Source organism: Helianthus annuus, chromosome 4 (assembly GCF_002127325.2).
Source record: "Helianthus annuus cultivar XRQ/B chromosome 4, HanXRQr2.0-SUNRISE, whole genome shotgun sequence".
NCBI lineage: Eukaryota > Viridiplantae > Streptophyta > Magnoliopsida > Asterales > Asteraceae > Helianthus > Helianthus annuus.
In genome coordinates, this window is record NC_035436.2 from 200970741 (window position 1) to 200987402 (window position 16662).

The 16662-nt window shown below is 35.0% G+C and overlaps 1 long non-coding RNA gene across 4 annotated transcripts; it reads left to right on the forward strand.

The window, feature by feature from the left end:
* The first annotated feature begins 4663 nt into the window (after window positions 1-4663).
* LOC110935291 lies at window positions 4664-9596 on the forward strand. Of its 4 annotated transcripts, XR_004890840.1 has the most exons (7): window positions 4664-4879; window positions 5518-5727; window positions 7560-7648; window positions 8116-8405; window positions 8540-8628; window positions 8808-8972; window positions 9092-9596. It is a non-coding gene; the product is annotated as an uncharacterized LOC110935291 (long non-coding RNA). The 4 variants fall into 4 exon arrangements; XR_004890839.1 differs by lacking the exon at window positions 7560-7648; XR_004890842.1 differs by lacking the exon at window positions 5518-5727.
* Window positions 9597-16662: the final 7066 nt, after the last annotated feature.

Consider the following 16662-nt stretch of genomic DNA (forward strand, 5'->3'; position numbering starts at 1 on the left):
AAGACAGTTTACAAAAAAACTTATGTTGGTGATCTATGTTCGTACTTGTTCAATTTTTTAGCTTTTAAGTGTTTAATCTCTAAAATAAAATACAAGTGACTAAGTTTAAAGTTTGGACTTTATGGACTCTTATACATACTTAGGAGTAGGAGAATGCTATGTAAAAAACCCCATTTACTTAGAAAACTTAGGAAACCTTACTTGTGGCCTATATTAATCCACGTTGCTATAGTCCCTTGTTAATCCTTTTTGCTCTCAAGGTTATATCAGTAATTTCCCAACCCAAGTTATTTTCCCAATTTGATCTGACATGATCATTTAATGCCAATCAACTCATGTGTTCAAATCAGTCACCCCATATTTCTTTTACCCTATTTCATTTCATTTTAATTTATATCTTCTTTTAACAGAAAGAGAAAGTGCATATTTCATCATCTCCTCCAAATTATCATTTCTCCATTAATGGCCATGGAGACAAATCCACCAACCTCCGAGTTAATGTCACCGGTCCATAGTTTCCCCAACAGGTTCATTGACAACGATGAAGAACGAAGTGAAGAACGAAAATCAGATCGATCAATCCCTGATGAAGAACGTGATTTTGTGATGAAGATGTTAATATATGAAGTCAGATCCACGTGGAAACCCCTTCCAGATCTTGTTCCATTCCTTTTAGATCTCCTTTGTCCACATGTTTCATAATATTGTTACAGATTTGGATATTTGTGAGTTTTTTCCACTTTTTTTTGTTTATATAAAATATGATTTGTATATGTTGTTTCAGATCTTGATATTTGTGAGTTTTTTACACTCTTTTAGTTTTATGCAACATATGTTTTCATATATGTTTGATTCTGGATATTTCGTATGGATTTTTCTGATTTTGTGGAGTTTATGTTAGTTGATAACTTGAGCATGTAGGTATGAACTTTTGAAAGATGATTATAATTTACGGTTCTACTATTTTACACTTAAATATTGAACCAATAAAATATTGAATTTAAAATTGATATAGGTATGGACTTTATAAGATGATATTCAACGTCTGGCTCCATTTTTTACACTTAAAATATAAAAAATTATTCATAAAACCTGGTTGTTAATAGGTTTTTGTGTAATGGCTGTTTTAGAGATGAAACATGATTTTTTTTTGTTAAAATGGTTCTTAAAAGGGGTAAATGTTTATGTAATTTACAGGTTTTTATTTTTGTGTTACAACACAACACAAATAACACGTGTTATAGCAAACGTTGGTTTCGTCAAACGTGGATCAGATGCTCAAGGATCATGACCATGTTTATGTTACAGCACAACACAACTAACACGTGTTATAGTTTGAACTTCTCGGACATGCATGTGTTACATGTGACATGAAACCCATGTACAACATAACACGTGTTACGTGAGACATGAAAACACATTTTTATAACTTCCATGGCATACGCACACCCACATGTTTACAAACCGTTTCAAGACCGACCCAAACAATAAAGCAAGGGTAGCCACTGAAAAGCTAAGGCAGCAAAGGTAGCCGCTGAAAAGCTAAGGCAGACTGTCAAAGGAAGCTCCACCATTTTTCTTAGTGCTATGTATTTTCGTTTACTAGTAATATGTATTTTGAGACTCTTATTGTTTTGTCTAGTACATGATGTTAAAACGGTATGGACTTAACACATTAGGGAAGCCTTAACACACGTTATAAAAGAGACTTAACATACGTTATATCAGGTATACTATGTTGTTATTAAGTTACTATTGGAGTTTATGCATCCATTCTAGAAGTTTTAACACATATTACTATTGGAGTTTACTATTGGACTTAACACATTCTGGAAGTCTTAACACACTATTGGAGTTTATGCATCCATTCTGGAAGTCTTAAAACATGTTATAATAGAGGCTTAACACACGTTATATCAGGTTTACTCTGTTGTTATTAAGTTACTATTGGAGTTTATGCATCTATTATGGAAGTCTTAATACATGTTATAATAGATGCTTAACACATGTTATATATTTCAGTCGCTTAATACATGTTACAGTATGTATATACACATCATGGTGTTTTGGAAACCACTAGCTTATACATGACACCATGTTAGGTTAAACCAAGATTATAACAGAGGCTTAACACATTTTATCCCAGGTATACATGACACCATGTTAGGTTAAACCAAGATTATAACAGAGGCTTAACACATTGTAAACCACTAGCTTATACATGAATACATGTCAGGTTACAAAAAGATTATAACAGTGGCTTAACACATGTTATACATTCCAAAATGTGCAAAACAAATGACCCGTTTCATATTATACCGGTACATGTGTTACCATAAATGGCTCGTTTCATATTACATGTTACATACTAACTTGTACATTTATTACTTGTACAAGTTTTACGCTCAGTATCCACATTATCGGATATTTTAAACATCAACAAAAATAAAATAGATATTGCTTGTTTTTTTAATTAACAAAAGGTTAATACATGTTATATATCATTCTAACAGGGGCTTAACACATGTTATACATGAACACATGTCAGGTTTACATCCTGGTGTTCTGTTACAGCATGAACCACTAACACATGTTATAAATGAACGAAGACTTCTTTCCCAAAGGATGTGACTTATTCAATGTCCCCGCATTAACGTCGCCTACATCCATCCAGCTTGTCAATTGAATATCTTTTATGGATCTGTTTCTGTAAATCAACACACGTTATATATCATTCTAACAGGTGCTTAACACATGTTACAGGTCTGTCTCTGTAAATCAAGCAACCCAACAAAAAAAAATTGTTAAGATCAAAAGCCCCAAACAAGCAACCAAACCAACAAAAAAAACCCGTTCAAAATCTCATCCTAAAGTTTTGGATTTATTTAAAATACATTAACATTAACCATTACTAGAACACACATTAACTTCTCATACATCCATCCAACTTCTCAATTGAATATCTTTATGAGTTTGTTTCTGTAAATCAACACACGTTATATAACATTATAATAGGGGGGGCTTAACACGTGTTATGGGCCTGAGTCTGTGAATCAAGTAACCAAACAAAAAAAACACTTACTGTTCAGATCAAAAACCAAAACAAGCAACTCAAACCAACAAAAAAAACAGCTACTGTTAAGATCAAAAGCCCCTAACAAGCAACTAAACCAACAAAAAAACCCGTTCAAAATCTTATCCTAACGTTTTTGATTTATTTAAAATACATTAACATTAACCATGGATACCCCATTAACCAATACTAAAACACTTTCAGCACACAAAAACATATTAACAACCATTAAAATCAAGTGTGAAATGATATTTCAAGAACACTTACCGGATCTATACCCGTCCGATGAACACGAAGAAGATCTTCAAACCTTCTTCTCACACACACACTCGTGCGTGTGTCTTTGTGATAAAGATTGTTGTTTCTCTATCTAAAACATCAACTTTCTCTCTCTAAAACATTCATCTTGTCATCGCTCTTCTCACACACACACTCGTGCGTGTGTCTTTGTGATTTTTTCAGACCACATGACGCTGAAATTATCTTCAAATGAAGATCACCATTGAAGGATCACCATTGAAGACCATGAAGCTTTCTTCTTTTCAATGATGAAGAAAGAGGAGAGAGATAATAGTTAATTGAAAGATTTGACTAGAAGAAAGAGGAGAGAGATTATGACACAAGTGGGTTTTGTCATTTTCAATGCCAAAAGGTGGGTTTTGTTCTACCGAAAATGCCCTCCCAGACTTTCAAATGTGCATTATACTATTTCTTTTAATTATAATTGTTACTAAAATGATGAGAGCCATTGATCAAGTTGGATGAAAGAGAATCAATGGATGAGGTTGGGTTTCTAAGGTTTTTTAAAAAAGATAGGGTTTCTTATAGAGCCCAGCCCTACATACTTATATCTAAAATTTATGGACTTTGGACAAGAAACATAATTACATACACACATATACGGATAATTTTGTGTTATTTGGTGTTAAATCGACAACTTAAATACAAATTATGGTGGGAGAATACATATTTATTAAGTTATAAAATACTTTTAAGATAAACTAGTAATATCTTATATATTTTAAAACAACACCTAAAACACATTTCACAATTAACAACACAAACCTTCCCTCCCTTCATCAAACTCAGGTCAACTGGCGGACTCAGAAATTATTTTCTAGGGATGCAAACGAAGGGTTCAACCAAATTTTCAAGGGTGTAATCGGGATTTTTACTTTGAAAATATACTAATTTTTTTTCAAGGGGCGCCCGCCCACCTAAGCCAAAAGCTTGGGTCCGCCCTTGCCCCCACCCCACAAGATTTTCTTCATCTTTATTTTTAAAATCTTGAATCCATCACCACCATGAGCTCGGTACCGGTATCGAAATTCTCTAAACGTGGATACTGATACGATACCGATATTTGAAAGAAAAATTCGGTAAAATACCGGTATTGTACCGACCGGCACCGTTAACTTAAAAAGGGTGTACCGATTTGATACCAAAAATAATTCGGTACGAGAAATTTGATATGAGTACCAAACTAGTACCGGTTCAATACCAGTACCGATAACATTTGCTCTTCCCAAGTCACCACCATACCATATTAACTATTTTTTTACCCAAGACTTTTCAAAACAATCAATCTCTTCTCTCTCCCTACATCCGTACCCATCTGCCTCCTCTCCACCTTCTTCATTTTTCATTTTTCTTTCAAGAAACAAGGCTAAAGTCTTCAAATCTTTAGTATTTCTAAGAGTTATGGGAACTTCCTAAGGTGTTTTCTTAGAGTTCTCAAAGTGGTGACAAGCTTTGGACTACAAGATCATCTTTTCTTTCTCAAATCATCTTGCCTTGTTTGCTAAGGTGAAAATCTACAACTTAAACCTTACTTATCTTTAGTTTTACAAGTTTTTTACAAAGTATAAACTCACCCATGGGTTAAAAATAACATTATTATAACTAAACATGTACAATAGAAACGGAAAAAACAAAAACAAAAATATAAAGATTTTTTTTATAAATAGTTAAACGGATTAATGGGTCAACCCGTTTTTATACGTGTCAACCAGAACCCGGCCCGTTTTTAATACGGGTCAACCCGAACCCGATCTATTTTTTTAAACAAGTCATATTAGTCGACCCAAATCTGTTTTTTTCGTGTCGGGTTTGGGTTGGGTTGTTCTTAAGCTTTGATATTGTTACAGTTATTTTATACATCTAACGGGTGTGTGTTGGGGTTGTTCTCAAGCTTTGATATTGTACTAAAAATATATTATTTTGGTATAAAATGGTAGATCTAGAACAAGAATATGATTAGAATGGAGATATACATATTTACAAGTTTATGAATAGACGATAAAAGAGAAAAAAGGAAAACAAAAATTAAACTTGCATACGAATTATTGTGATTGGCTGGTGGAGTTTTAGCTTTGACCATCCTTTGACCGAGTTCAGCTTTTTAGTTCTTTTACATACTGAATCAATCCATGATCTCTCTACAGACTACAGCCCTGCTACATCGACAATGACAACCCATGGAAATCCCTGATTTTTTTTTTTTTTGATTTTTTGCTCCTTCATTTCGTTCCCAACTTCAATTCACACATAAATCCAACCTAAACCTCTCCTTCTCTATGGTTTATCCCCCATTTTGTACAATAAAATCAAAAGCGACACCACACCACATGCGTTACAGATCTTCGGCGATTGAGGTACTAAAATTCAAACCCATAAACATAAGAACGTATATATTTAGCGTAAGTATATTTAAGTTTCGATAACTGAAATTATGAGTTGTTATAGTTTTACATGTTTAATTCGAATGGGGTGTTTGTATATATATACACACACAAAACCAAAACTTTACAATTTGGAGGTCACAACTCACAGAGTGATCTCTTCAAATACAAAGATGCTGGATGAAATAAAAGAATGTACATATGTTTGGATTAAAACAGAGCAAATATGGGAGGTATTACTTTTGAGAATTGATGTAATAAACGTTTGAATGCCATAGAAGATAAGGTAATGTGTTGTATGATCTGTATGCTTATTGTTTGTTTTTGTTAGCCTTTTGGCTGGCTGGTGTGAATCTATGTTGTCAAAGACGCAAGGCGCAGGCGAGGCGCATCGGCCTCGCCCGAAGCCTAGGCGCAAGGCGCAAAAAAAAGTATGGTCTTTTAAAAAAAAAGCGCACATAGAGAAAAAAAATATAAAAAAATATGTTATTCTCTGAAAATAAATAAGATTCCACATATAAAATAAAATAACTATTATATATGTCATTTAAGATCATGTAGCTAATAGTTAGTAGCAAAAGTTTAGGACTTATATGTTGGAAGTTTTGGGTGTGTGAATGAAAGGATTTATATATGACTGTGAAATATATCCGGGTCATGAAACGTTTTGACCCATGACCCAACCCAACCCGTTTGCTAGGTCTACCGAATATATATATATGGCTGTGAAATATATCAGGGTCATGAAACGTGGAAGCTTTGTAAGGGATTTATATTTTTCCTTTTCATTAAAAAGGAATAAATTTAATGTTTTATTTTCCTTTTATCTTTTTTTAGTTGCAAGGGTAGAAAGGTAAATTAAAGAATTCAAATAAAAATTAAAACTATAATAAAATGCGATAACCTGGTAACTACTCAATATAAGAACAAGAAATCAAAGTTTAGTGATTTTAAAGAGACAAAATAAGATATAGTGTAGTGACTTTAGTGAAACACTAGGAAAACTTGTTTACTATTATGTGGAGTTTTCCCATTTTAGGTTGGTAAGTTTAATAAATTAGTAGTTAGGAGTTAGGACCTATGCGTTGCGGCAAGAACGTTATATTGAATAAAAAATAGACGTAAAAACGTTGAATCGTAAAATTTATTCCAAAATGTAAACCGAAAAAGAATTTCCACGCGTCATAGCAGAAACGTTGACAATACTTGAAATCTTATTTAAAAAAGTGAAGCGCGTTGTGACGGTACCGTTAAACCGAACAAAAGTTAGGTGTAAAAACCAAAGTTAGGTGTAAAAACCTTGAAAACACATGCGCATTGCGGCGTGTTAACTCGCAAGTCAATAGGATTTGAACTTATAAAATAATACCACTATTACTAATAGTTAAATAAATTTATAAAGTATAGGGTTTAATAAAACTAAAAGTAAACCATAAGGGTTATTTAGTATTTATACTCATACTCTAAGAGAAGACTTTTACTTTTAGAAATAGTCTAAGGGAAGAAAATATAATGTTTATATGCGATAGAGGCATGTACATATAGCTTCAAAACTTGTGTATATAGATAAAAACATTAAAAAAAAAGCAAAATAGTATCAAACACTCAAAAATTGAATAATGAAATTCTCTTACATATATATATTATTTGATAAATAATAGATAGAAAATTTGGTTTCCTTTACATTTTCTTGATTCTAACATGATTTTGTAACCTAATTGATATGGCCTGAATAATTGAAAATTATAAACCCTAATTGAAGTTGTTGTTGTGTAACCTAATTTTGTTCTTCTTAATGATTTTAGTATGGAGGTGCACTCTACAATAAAAGACATACACCTTTTAAGACATTAACATGTGGTACAAGTGGACTATACTACTTTCATAAAAAAAGGTAAACAAAAGTTAGCTTCTTAAACTAAATATGTTATTATGGTCTAATAAAAGATGCATGATTGTTAGAATTAAATATGTTATTCATGGTATCCAATAAGTAATGATTGTTGACCCTAAATAAAATATGTTATATACGGTATTTCATAAGTGTTGCATTTTACAGCTTAATAATTTTACATGGTGCATTTGCCATTTACTTGCATAGTGGAAACATCTATCCTCGTGTTTCCAATCAGGAAAAAAATACGGTTTTGTATGGCATTTGCAGCCGCCCATTTTCTTACAATCGTTTATCGGACGCATCTTCATTTGAAAAATTGAACATTTTGCACCTCCCAAGTATCGGGTATACTATACTGGGTTACCCTTTCAAAAACTTATTTATTAGAGCGTGTCGAAACTCGTCCTTTCGGTGATATGCCTTTAAACTTATATTTCGATATTTCTTTCCCTTTACTTGTTCAGGGTTGCTGATTCGCATACGAAGAAACTGTTGATCTTGTATGTTATGAAGCCCTTGGTTAACTAGACAGTCACTAATTCGACAACGTAAATTTACCAATGTTTGGGAGAGAGAACAAGATTTGAATACTTTTGCGGGTTCTGAATACGGTATATCATAATAACCATATGTGTTGCTGCATACGCAAAGCAATAGGGCGTGTCCCCCTGATGCCACACATATTTATATATGTGACCAATCGAGCACTCAAATCCTGCATGTACCCTGTCAAAAACCAAAAACCGAATTCTAGGTAAAAAAATATTTGAAAAATATATGTTGCCAACCCAGTTACTTTAATATGCTTTAATATGGTCTGAATAATTGAAAATTATAAAGCCTAATTGAAGTTGTGTAACCTAAAATTTTTGTTCTTAATGATTTCAGATGGAGGTGCATGCTACAATAAAAAGGCATACAACGTTTAAAGACACTAAAATGTGTTACAAGTGGACTATACTACTTTTATAAAAAAGGTAAACAAAACTTAGTTTCTTAAACTAGATATGTTATTATGGTCTAATAAAAGATGTATGACTGTTAGAATTAAATGTTATTCATGGTATCCTATAATTAATGATTGTCGACCCAAAATAAAATATGTTATTATACGGTATTCCGTAAATGTTGCATTTGACAGTTTAATAATTTACAGGGTGCAATTGCCATTTTCTTGCATAGTGGAAGCATCTATCCACGTCTATCCAATCAGGAAAAATATGATTTTGTGTGGCATTTGCAGCCGCCCATTTTCTTACAATCGTTTATCAGACGCATCTTCATTTGAAAAATTGAACATGTTGCACCTCCCAAGTATCAGGTATACTTATACTGGGTTACCCTTACAAAAGTTATTTATTAGAGCGTGTCGAATCTCGTCCTTTCGGTGATATGCCTTTAAACTTATATTCCGATATTTCTTTCCATTTACTTGTTTAGGATTGCCGATTCGCATACGAAGAAACCGTTGATGTTGTATGTTATGAAACCCTTGGTTAACTAGTGAGTCTATAACTGAGGTTATATTTCGACAACGTAAATTCACCAATGTTTGGGGTGAGAGAACAAGCTTTGAATACTTTCCCGGGTTCTGAATACGATATATCATAGTAACTATATGTGTTGCTGCACGCGCAAAGCAATATGGTGTGTCCCCTGATGCCACACATCTTTATATATGTGACCAATCGAGCACTCAAATACTTCATGTACCCTCCCAAAAACCAAAAACCGAATTCTAGGTAACTCAGAGTGTGATAACGCCAACTTTAGTTTTGACTTTGGCCAGGAAGTCAAAATCGCTTATCACCGGATCAAGAAGAACTGTCCATGTTTTACTTTTGGTTTAAAGGGTACTTTAGTTTAGTTAAAAGTTTGTATGGAACAGGCATGTGTTGGATTTTTGAACGGGTCTGGCTTTTGCTCTTTTTGAAGTTATATTAAATTGGTATAACCTCATAGATTGTTTGTGGTAGAGGTGGGCAAAAAAACCGAACGGGAAAAAAAATTTGGTTTGGTTTAGAAAAAATAGGTTTATAAAAGACTGGTTTTACCCCGGCCCGAACCACCATTTATTATTTACTGGTTGCCCCATCACACATCGAAAACCGGTTTGAAAATCGATTAAAAATTGTTTTTTTATAGTTTAATAAAAAATACCGGTTTAAAAAAATAATTTTTTTTCAAGGTTCTAAGTGATTTTTTTCGTTAATTGTTTGTTATATATATAAATTCGGTTTTTTAACCGTTTTGAAGCCCGATCCAAACCAATCCGTATCCGTTTGGATCTTAAGGCTTTCAAACCGGTTTAAAACCTGACCCGGTTTCAAAAAATACGTTTTTTTTTCAACAAAAAAAACTGATTCGGTTTGAAAAAACAGATTTGTACATGTTTAGTTTGTGGGCCAAAAGGTATAATGGTATTGGGTTGTGTTGTGTTGTGTTGTGTTGTGGAATAATAAATTCTGTCACATCACCACCACGTCACCTAGAAATCTGAGCAATACCTTAACATCCAATAACTAGGTGGAGTAGAATAACTAAATACTCAAAATCAATAAACTAAAACAATTTTTTTAAAGAAGATTAAACTTTCATTTTGCTCCCTGTGGTTCGGTCGTTTTAACGCTTTTGCCCCAATATTTAAAAAACAGACATTTTACTCTCTGATCTATACAACCTATCTCTATTACACTCACCGCCTCAAACGTTAAAACGCTGTCACATGCCCCTCATGTGAGGGGCAAATCAGTGCTTTCCTAACCCAGGTATTTATAAAGCCTTTTAAAACCCTAATAAGCCATATGAGGGAGGTTCATTTGAGAAAAAAATTAAATTGAGAAGAAAAAGAAGAAATTGTACAATTGTAAAACATTAAATAGTTTTTTCTCATCCCATCTATTATTATCTTTGACTAATAATTAGTCATAAAGACTATCATCCTCCATACTAATTTTTTTTGCCTACACACATTAAAATTTAACCTACACGTTTTGAAATTTATCCTACACATAGTGAAAATTATCTTACACAGCTCGTAATTATCTTACACATCTGTTAACTTATCCTACATTTTAAATTAATTTTTTTCTTCTTTGATTTTTTTTTTTGAAAATAAGTTACAAATTTAATGTTGTTAGCTATAAAAAAAAAGAAGACTACCAATTAATGATCTATCTTAAGTTTACCAATATACCCTTACACTAATATTAAATACAAAAATTAAATAAACTAAAATGAAGGATTCTTATTGGTTGAAATTTGTTCTTTTTTATTCTTACAAACAATCTCTTCTCATTTGAACCCTCCACTAAACGCTATCTTCTTCTTCCTTCCAACATCATCCGACTTCTTCTTCCTTCCAAATCATCCATGGTAGACATCAATTGTGCTTGTGGAGCTCCAATCACGTATGTTACGCCTTGGACCTGAGCAAATCCAGGAAGAAGGTTCTACTGTTGTGCCAATTGTGGGTTCGTTCGATGGTTAGACCCCCCTTATGTGTCGCCGATCCACATAAATCATATCTGGTTTGTTGGAGAGGTGTAACAGGAATGAAGCCATTGCTAGAAAAGCTGTAAAAGCAAACAGGAAACTGAAATGTATGTTAGGGCTGACATAGATGCTGTGTATCTTTTTCTTTCTTAAAAAATGACCTAGATAAGGTGTGTAGGTCAGTAGTATGTGATAATGTAATATGGTATGGTATCTCTGTTATGTGTGACTGTATCTTGGATATGTCGTTTTGATGTAATGGAAATGAACATCGGACCACTATTGTTTCGGATATTATGGATGTTGTTTAGATCCGAGAAATGTCGGACAATTGATAAGCATTTGGTTAATCAAACAGATAATGGGAATGAACATTGATCCTAAATTGTTTGGCAAATAATTTATGTTGTTTGGATAGAAAAGTGTCGGACAAAAAAAAGACCAATAGCATGAACAAATCCTGTCGGACAAAAGTGACCAAAACCATTATGTGCACAAAAAGTGACCAAAAGCATTTTGTGAACAAAAAATGACCAAAAGCATGAACAAAAACCTGACAATTCCAAATCAATAATAACCTGCTAATACCATATCCCTCATCATCACTGCCATTACGATCTCTTTCAACATTACCATTTACCTCACCAAGATTCACTACCTGACTTGATCTAATTCACCTTTGTTAATCCCAGCATCAAACACCGCCTCAGTTTGACTTGTTCCAACATCCATTACCTGACTTGTTCCAGCATCCACTACCTGACTTCTTCTAACATCCACTACCTGACTTGTTCCAGCATCACCTACATTGTACTCTAATGCTAGTCTCCTAGAAGCTTTTGCGAGTATTTGTTGTGTACTCCTAACTGGTTTACCATCATTGTCCCCATCATCACCAATTTCCTCTATCCTATCTTTACAATTAGGAGGAGACATGAAATATGTTTCAACTAAAGTTTGGCTATAACAACCATCGAAAAAGTCCACAAACGACTCGTAACCAAAACTCCATGCACGCACGGCAAGAACCAGCACGAAAAACGAAGGAATCCTGCCTTCAACCACGTCGTGCTACGTGACGTTGCTAATGTAATTTGGTCGCGTGATGCGACGCACTTGTAAACCGCCTGAGACACGTGGCGGACAAGTGTCGTCCACATGGCAGATCTACTTGTTGACTAATGCCAGCTATGCCCTAGCTAGGCCCTTCACGTTACGCGAAGGTTGTAACGCTCTGCGTTTTTGAGCTTTCTATTTATAGCTTTATGGGTTGTACCTTCTATTTTCAGTCAGTTGTACTCTCATTGCATCCTATTTATTCCCAAATTGTACTTCGAGACTTGAATCATAATGAAAATTTGCATTGTTTTGATCATATACTTGTTTGGATTCTATGTTATGGTTAAACACGTTAAACTATGTCAAACACGTAAAAACAGTGGAAAGATATCCTAATTTTGACTCTCGAAACAAGTATTATCAAGAGGTTACCCTAAACCGGACAAAAATCGGAAATTCGTACGAAATTTGGGTTAAATCAAATAATTATAATAATTATCGACATTAAATAAATAATTTAATAATTTAATTAATTAAATAAATAAATTATTTTATTCATTTATCATATTTTGTGAAATAAGTAAATAAAAAAAAAGAATTTTTATTAGATTAAACTAACTAAGTTAGTTAACCCTTTTCAACTTCAAAGATAACCTAGTTAAAGATTAACCTGGTTAGTTTTTTAAAGGAACCAACTAACTGAGTTAGAAAACTCAGTTAGTTCAGTTAAGTAATGAAAAGAAGCAAAAAGGGGGGGTTTCTTGTATAAACCCGCCCCTAACCAGATTCGAACTCGCGACCTCGATCTCACAAAGCAACGCACTAACCACTCGGTCGGGCATGCCACATCCGTTTGTTTATGGAAACATCTAATTCTTATACGCACTTTACGTTGATTCCTTTTTAAACCTTGCCGCCAAACAGTTTGACAGCAACATCACTCAATCTTTCCTTCTTGGATTGGCCTGTTTTCGGTATTAAAATCATTCCTCATTTCCGACTTGTCAATCATTTCCTTTTGCTCTTTAATTACCATATATGCGAATCAATCACGCTCGGGTTTCTATCCTTGACACGTAATCACAAACTCTTTCCAAACTTGCTATACCCATCGACATCTTATAAATACCGAGCACTATACCCTATTTCGCCACCACTTATCGACACACCACAACACTCTCATCACCTGTTCGTATCACCTACACAACCGCCGGAGATCGAGGGCGTCGTTGGAGTAAGACGAACCAGCCGGAGCCGTACGAAGGATCGACCGGAGAAAACAAAGTCCACCGGAGTTTACGACAGGAACCGTTTCGTCACTGTTTCGGATAATCGTCTTTGCTCGTTCTCTTGGATTATTTCCCAATCTTTACTCGTACGTTCTTACAAGAAAGCGCAACGCAATCAATGTGAGTATACTCGATCCCATTTTCGTTTTAAACACATTTGGGTGCAACATGTATTCCATATTCAATTTACACAACACTTGAGTCTTGTTTTAATCACACTCTATCCACATTTAAACATGAAACAATTTGATGCTTGTTAATCTCTTATGCTATGCAAATTGAACGTGTTAATCTCAATGCCCTTGAGTCTTGGGGTATTGCGATGTTGAACGATATGTGAACGATGTTGAACGATGTTGAACGATGTTGAACGATGTTGAAGGATGTTGAACGATGTTGAACGAGATTGAACGATGTTGAACTATATTGAATGACAAAGTAGTAACATGTATCATTTTATTCATGTTGGATATGAGCACGTTAAACATTTTATTCTATTATGCTACATACCAAACTTGTATACTCGCCAACATTTTTGTTGATGTTATTTTAATACATGTTGCAGGTTGTTAGACGAAGTGATCAAGAAAACAAGCTAGGATGAACCTAGAAACCCATTTTAGCAATTAAACAATGTTTGAATTTATGTTTACTATTTGAAACAATGTATTACTCTTTAGTTTTAATAAAATGATTTAATCTATATTGTCACACTTAGTGTTATGTTGTTTTGAGCAATTTGTTCGTCTCATCCCGATGTTTCCGCCATCGGTTGGGGTGTGACAGATTGGTATCAGAGCCATAACTATAGGGAATTAGGTAAATTGCTATACTTTTCCCTAGTCTATAGTAGGAATACTCTGATACCAGATTGGTATCAGAGCCATAACTATAGGGAATTAGGTAGGATTGCCTTACTTTTCCCTAGTCTATAGTAGGAGTACTCTGATACCAGATTGGTATCAGAGCCATAACTATAGGGAATTAGGAATGCCTTGCCTAGTCTATAGTTTAGGAGCTTTTTTTTCACTATGTGTTGCTTAAAACAACTTCCCTTCTATCTTCTTTGCTTCCCCCTACTTTCTTTTGGACTCTTAATATACATGCCTTTCCTAAGGCTAACACAATACACACTTGGAGGCTTTGAAGACACTCTTACAACACAATCGAAATGATTCATCAAGATAGGGGTGATTCCCACACTTGGTGATAATTTTCACTCAGCTATACTTTGATTTTTGCACGAAATCTACCCTCAAGTTAGGAGTGATATCCAAACCTTGTTGGGAGTTTTCCATTTCATACTCTAGTGGACCCTTATCTTTTGATAAGTACCAACCACATTAGGGTACGATGTTATCAAGTTAGAGGTGAAACTCGCATCTTGCTTAACTAGTCCCACTCCTCGATTTTCAATCTTGCCAAAGTTTCGATTTTCCCAATCGATTAAGGACGTGTAGTAACTGGAAGGACAAATATCGTTAGTCGCTCCTCGATGAGAGTATTTGTCTATTAGGCCAAAGCACGTTTCCTAAATTCGAAAAGGACTTCGATTCACTTTGGAAGTGTCATATGTTACGTTCCGTGACAATCCATGTTTTATGTTAAATCTCTTTTATGTTATCTCAATTTCTATGTGTTTTACATTGAGCGTCATCTTCATTTCAAGCTAGGAAGTCACAATTCACACTTTTGTCGCAACCTAAAACAATTAATTATACTCTCTCGTGAACAAATTAAATTTATTATGCTTTTGTCATACATGTTATCCTATGTGGAAATTTCATGTTATCTTATTCATGTTATTCTATGTAAAAAACAATGTGCTACATGTTGCATGCATTAAACAATTTTTCTCCAATAATCATTATGATCAAAGTCTCATTCTCATTTCATTTCAAATTCGTAGATGTCTTCATCTCGCCAACTTTCCAGCTCGTCCAGAAAGTCGAGGGTCAGCTCTCAGAAGAAGATGATGGCATTTATGGCCAAGCAGTTCGCTCGTCTTATCCCCAAAGTTGTGACCGAAATCCAAGCTTCCAACACCCCCAACACTTCCATCGACTCCAAAGTTGCCCAACCTAAGCCCATTGCCTTTAACTACAAACATTTCGCCTCTTGTCACCCAAAAACCTTCACTGGCCAAGAGGGTGTGACCGCTATGTTTGAATGGTTCGATAGCATAGAGGTCACATTCATCAATAGTGAATGTCCTGATGAGCTCAAGACACGTAGTGCTACTGGTGTCTTTCAAGCAAGAGCCCTAGAGTGGTGGACGAATGAAAGGAACATTCGTTCAAACGAATTGGCATATGCGTTGTCATGGGAAGAATTGAAGCAGCTCATGACGGAGGAATTCTGCCCTCCTCATGAACAACAGAAGCTTGAGGAAGAGTTTTGGTCTCTCAAGCAGATTGGTGACGACAACCTTGCGTATACCATTCGTTTCAAGCAGCTGAGCTTTGTTGTACCCCACCTGGTTCTCACTGTTGATCGTATGATCAAAAAGTATATCCACGGTTTACCCCCTACCATGAGAGACACCATCGAGGCAGCCCAGCTCGACAACATCGAGGCTGTCTATCGACTCGCAGCAAGCCTGAACAACAATCGCGTTCGTGATAAACAAATTGCAACACCTACCAGCTCCTCTAAGATAGCCAACCTAATCGTCCAACAATCAAGTGGTGGCGAGGGTAAGAAACGCAAGTTTCAAGACCCTGGCTGCAATGCGGTTGTACCTGTTGCTAACCCAAACCCTGTTACACCAGAGAACACGAGTAAACCATACACTGGAATTCATCCCAAATGTACCACCTGCAACCGTCATCACCCTACCAACTCAAATTGCCGCCATTGCACTATATGTAACCGTTTTGGCCACGATACCGCTTATTGTCTCACTAACCCTGCAAACAAAGTTAGAGCCTGTTTTAAGTGTGGAGACACAACCCACCTTCGCCGCCATTGTCCTTTATGGAACCAAGAACGACAACCAGCCCCAAAAGCTCCAGCTCTCAATGCCAACCAAGCTCAAGATGCCAACACCTAATGGTAAAATCGTCACGATCAGCGTTGTTCCTCAATATTCATGTTTCACTGAGCAACCATCATTTCGTTTCCCCTTCGTTCAGCCTTCCTCTTAAAGATTTCGAGGACGAAATCTCC